Raw genomic sequence first — 6,087 nt, forward strand, 5'->3', positions numbered from 1 at the left:
TGTGTGTGTGTGTGTGTGTGTGTGTGTGTTTGTATTGATGTGTCTATGTATGCGTGAATGTACATATCAGCTAAGGCGAATGTCGTTAGTTGTTATTCTAAACTTTAATGAGATAGGACAAATCTCTAATGGTTACCTAGTGGAAATATGCGCAATGAAACAAGCAGAGTTTTCAGAAAGGATTATAACAAATCTTAAAAAGAATTCCATAAACAAAGTTATAACTATTTTTATTCATACTCTTATAGAATTAAAATAGGTAGTAGTATTAACGTTGGAACGTATTTTTAACTATAAACGTATTGTAATTTATCTAAATCGGCAACTTTAGTTAGCTTCTGTTCAAAAATAATGAATCTTTGGTAATGTTTTGATTATATTTAGCTTCGACATTGGAGAGAAGATTAACTTTTATATTTATATAGTTATGCAGATTTGGAAATGATGATGCATAGACGAATAAAATGTGGTTAGAATTTACTTTTGAGACGTTAATTAATCAAAAATCTTTAGGTAAACGTTATGAGAACAGGCAATATATTGTAATAAATGTTTCAGTTATAGTTTTGTCTATGGATGAAAATTCATCCGAGAGTTATATGAAAAAGTAGTAAACTTTTGAATTCTAGACTTAATCAAGAGGACCTCTGGAATATAATATTGTTTAATATGCTGCAATGTTACATAATAGTAAATATTATGATATAATGGGATATAATATAAATAATATATAGCAATGCTTGTGAGTAGAATATCTGATATATAGAAATCAAATGCAGAAAACATGACGTTTCGGACAAACATAAGTACTCAAATACGAAGTGATATTACACAGATTTCATGTTCAATATTTTTCTTCGATACATTTGCAAAATTTATAATTTTTCAGCTTTATTGAATATTGTATATATAAAAAAAAACATGAAATCCTCTCTTCCTATTCGCAAAGTTTCATATCACAGAAACGAAACGAGTTGCCTGGATGGTTTAATTGAGAAGGTGTAATATTTCATGGGTTTTACAGCATTTTCTTTTTCGTTATATATCTTAACTATGTTTGTTTTTTTAATATCTCCCACGCCAAGAAAAAAAAAAATCTATGAATGTTTTTAAACTATAAAGTACTTTCTCTCTATAAGAAATAAAGAGCACTGTGAACAGTTTTATTTAGTGTGGTTTATTTACTCGGGTTATGCTGTGCTAACATTTCTATATGGCTACTAAAGACTAGTAATTTGAATATATTTATGTGTACGGAAGGGAAATATTAAATAGAAATATATTATGCACCATTTTACTGCTTCATTTAGAACTCAAACTTTCCAAGATAGGCTTAACTTTATCTAGGTATGGCCTCACATATGACGGGAGACGAATCTATGCAGAAATGGACAATTAACTAAACTATTACACTGTGTGATACGTACACATACTTATATTCATACGTACATGTACATACGCATGCCTCTACACATACATATGTGTGTATGTACTTTGTGTATGTGTGCGTGTGTGTAATTTATAATGTCTACGTACATATACTCGGATATTAGGGCATGCACAGCCAGTGAGGATATGTTTTCATATTCGTAATAACAGAAATCTCTAATTTCTGAATATAATTTCATCCTATCGAGTGAAATTCAAGTCTTCCTCTTTTAATTACACCTTCTTCTAAACAAGTCCCTTTAAGAATCTTCTTTGTATTTCATTCTATGTCCTAATGTTTCCCCTAGTAATACATAATACTATTCGTTATCGGTTTTTAAATTACAATAAGTTATCGCCTTTATAAATTGTCGAATTGAAGTACATTTTATTTCGCTTCAGTAATTATTATGATTATTCCGTTATAAGGCGGCGATATGGCAGCTGCGTTGTTTCATTTACTCTTAATATTCTGTATTTAACTCCAACTGTGGTGAATTTGTCTTTTATCTTTTCGCAATCTACAAAAGAACTTGATGGAATCGACTACACTCCTCCCCATCAAAACGGCTTTCCTTGATGCTAAATCAGAAACAATATACTTATGCCATTTGTTATTTTTTAATTAACTTACCTCTGTGTAGTTATCCTACTTCTATAAAAAATCAAATTTCAACATCATTTCTCTCTTAACTTTATTTACGAGGTATTTCAAAATGGAACTTTCTCTCCTAGTTCCAACACTTTGACTTAATATTTTATTTGCATCCACATAGCTTCATTTTTATGATAAATATATTAATTTCAGTGCAAGGGAGAAACCAGTGAGGCAGTCGTGTCCCGGTGCCCCTCTAGATTTCACGTGAATATTATTGATTCTTTTCTCAATATTGTCGTGTGACGAAATGCAAACGACGTACAATAACGCAATAGGGAGCAGATTGTATCGCCGAACGGATTTCATAGATATATTTTACAAATTGTATCGAATAATGTATCTTCCGTGTAAAAGATGGCGAGATAGCAGAAACGATGGAAGTGGACGAAATGCTTATCGATATTTTGTCCGTCTTTACGTTCTGAGATCAAATTCCGCCAAGATCTATTTAGCCCTTCATCCATTCGAGGTCGTTAAAATAAATATGATTGCATATTAGTGACGTGAGCATTCAAATTTCACGAAGGAAAGCGACAATTATGCGTTGGATTTAATCCGTCTAAATTTTTGCAGAATAAGACACCCTCTACTGCCACCAATAACGCTATTAATAAAAGTGCCATAGAAGCATCGTCTATCTATTTGCTTGTCTTGTCAGAAATAGTATTGGAATGTTCCTTTAATTATATCGCAGCATCGTTAAAAATGGAGAACAAGTAAAGAAGGAAATATTAGAGTATTTGTTCTGAAATATAGAAAATGACGAAATGTAATTTGTTCCCTGCTCTTATTAATTAAAATTAACTTGGAATTAAATATAAGGAAAAGAAAATAGCGTTAATTAATGCATGACAGTCATGCAAAAAACTACAAATTATCTGAATTCGTTGCGAACATTTTACGTCATTTTCGAAAATAAAGTATCTGACACAATCTTAATCAAAATATACGCAGAATCAAATAAAAAACATATAGTTAAACAAATATGAAAATTTATTCTTAGAATATTATTGATATGTTCTTGCATTAAAAAGTACGTGTATATGAGAGTTTGCGTGGGCGGATATGTGTGTGTGTATTTTTATGCTTGTATATGTGCGAATAGATATACATTCTTACAATGATATCGAAATATTTTCTGACAATGAAAAGCAGATATGAGCTTTAAAATACACTGTCTTTGCAATATATTTCACGTGTTCTTACTAGAATATCGACACATGGTCGTGGCTCTACAGGAACTGGTGAGCTATATTTCCAAGTGGAACAATTTATTGGTATTGTAATGTTATTCCTACAAACCAATGTATAATGTATTCGTACCTGTATATGTAGACAGATTTATGTATAATAAACATATAGGCACAGAAGTGGTTGTGTGGTAAGTAGGTGGCTAATCAAACGCATGGTTCCGTGTTCAGTTCCACTGTGTGGCATCTTGGGCAAGTTTTCGCATTATGTATTTATCACAGCTCTGTTTTTTCTCACTTTCCCTTTCTCTTCCTCTCTTTCTCCCACTCTCTCTTTCTTTCTCCCTTTGACTCACTCTTACTCCCCCCTCTCTGCCTTTTCCTGTTCATGAGACTATTTCGTTGTAATTCCAATCTCCAGAAGTGTCCGCTGTAAGTTAGACTTTTCACTACACTTCAGTTCCATACTCGACTACTCAGCCAGTTTGAGACCTTTGTTCTGTATTCCATAAACACATTGCTGTCCTTGGGAATTTTATTTTAGGGTATTCCGGCCTTTTATTTCTGAAACATATTTAGCAGATATAGCTTGTTTCGCATTGACAGATATCGAGAATCTTTTGTTCGTGAATCAGTTTACGGATTGATTTCCAGTTTGCTTTATGAAATTCAAGTTAGATGTCACTTCAGTCCTTTTTATAAGATAGATGCCAGCAGTTCCCGTAGTAACATACATTGTTAGTTCAACAATATTGTGATCCACGAAAGCTATTGATATCACCATCACTTTATGGAAAAGGTCTGTATTATTTTTCAAGCAGAGATCCAAGATCTTGCTACATCTGACTGGCTAGAGTATCACTTATTCCATGAACAGCATATTACAAAGCACACGTAAATATGCTTCTTGCCTACATTCAGGAAATGTCATCTCAGGGAGGTTGCAGCCTCCAGGCAATTTAAAATTTGAGAGGTTGAAGCCACCGACCAGAATAATATTTCTTTTCAACTATAGGCACCAGGCCTGAAATTTAGGGGCAGGGGACTAATCGATTAGATCGACCCCAGTACGCCTCATGTATATTTGAGCACTTCTTTTGCAGTCCTATAAAAACTTTTTTGTTTCTTAATAAGAGACAAATATTATTACTGTTATATATATATATATATATATATATATATATATATATATATATATATATATATATATACATGTATGTTTGCATGTGTGTGTGTGTTTGTCTGTGTATATATTTAGGCTCAGGGGTGGCTGTGTGGTTCCACGTTGTGATACTATGTGACTCCTTGGGTAAACGTCTTCTATTATAGTCTGGGACCGACCAAAGCTTTGTGAGTGGATTTGGTAAACGGTAGCTGAAAGAGGCCGTTGTATATATGTATATACATGTGTGCTTGTGTGTACGTATGTGTGTGTATGTCCTTGTGCCTGCGTTTGTCCCCCACCACCGCTTGACAGCCGGTTCTGGTATGTTTACATCCTCGTAATTTGACAGTATACATTCAAGTGTGATAAACTGGGGGATCGGTAAAATATCGGAATAAATGATTTTGCAGTAATCGTTGTGCCTTTTTTGACTTGGATCAAATCCCGCCGGTTGAGTTTTCCCGTGACCACTTAGTGGTTGATTATGCATACTACTTGTCGAAATATTGGACACACCCTTGCTGCCAAGACTCCTGGCACTGTTCCTAAATCAGAAAATCAGACAGAAAATCACAGAAGGTTTATTTTACAGGATTTAAGAGTATATTAGAACCATGACACTAAAGATATTTTACAATTTTGTACAAAATAAGGTTTTGTCCTTTCAAATTAATTGAAGTAAGGACCGGTTTCTCATTGCTCATCAAACTGAGAGTTTAGAGAGATGAATTGCTAGGGAAAAATTATTGCTAGGGGAGATAATTGTTCATTCATTTATTTTGCAGTAAAGGGGAGGTAAATCTGTAATTAAAAAAATTTTTTTTTTTGCTTTTTTGTATTTTCTGCTTTAGTCGGCTTACATCTTTCATTAGATGGCGTAAGCCCTTTAGTTTTGATATGGTTTTATTGTAATTCTGGTTTATATTTTTGGATAAATGAGGCTTCTTTATTCAGTCTTACTTGCGTTGAGGTTCATGAGGCATGTTGATACAATGTGAAAATTTCGAATTGTAGTTGTAGTTCTGCACAATCGTCAAAACTTCATTTACGTAATCAGATGCTCAAGGTACCATCGAAATTTTGTTGGTTCAACAGGAAATTCGATCCGAAAGAGATGTACTGTCCACAGACAACAAATTTCATCCCCACAAGATCGTCAAATATACCTCAGTCAACACATTGACGGATGTGCAGAACGATTACAACTACAATTCAGAATTTTTCCATTTTATTAACTTTACTTCTGAGCCTCAACTCAATTAGGACTGAATAAAGAAGCCTCATTTCTCCCAAAATATAAACGAGAATTAAATATGAGACTTACCGCATCTAATGGAAGATGTAAACCAGAATAAGGCAGAGAACAGAAAAAATAAATACAAAAATAAAAATTACAGATTTACTTCCGTTTTACTGCAAAATAAATAAGTGAGCAATAATCTCCCCTAGCAATATTTTTCCACCTATCAATTTATCTCTTTCAACTTTCAGTTTGAAGAGCAATCCGAAACCGGTCGTTACTTTAATTATATTGAAAGAACAAAACCTTATTTTGCACAAAAGTGTATATCTTTATTATCATGGCTCTAATATACTCTTAAATCCTGTAAAACAAATCTTCTGTAATTTTTCATCTTATCTCTTTC

The sequence above is a fragment of the Octopus bimaculoides genome, chromosome 4 (genome assembly GCF_001194135.2).
Source record: "Octopus bimaculoides isolate UCB-OBI-ISO-001 chromosome 4, ASM119413v2, whole genome shotgun sequence".
Lineage (NCBI taxonomy): Eukaryota > Metazoa > Mollusca > Cephalopoda > Octopoda > Octopodidae > Octopus > Octopus bimaculoides.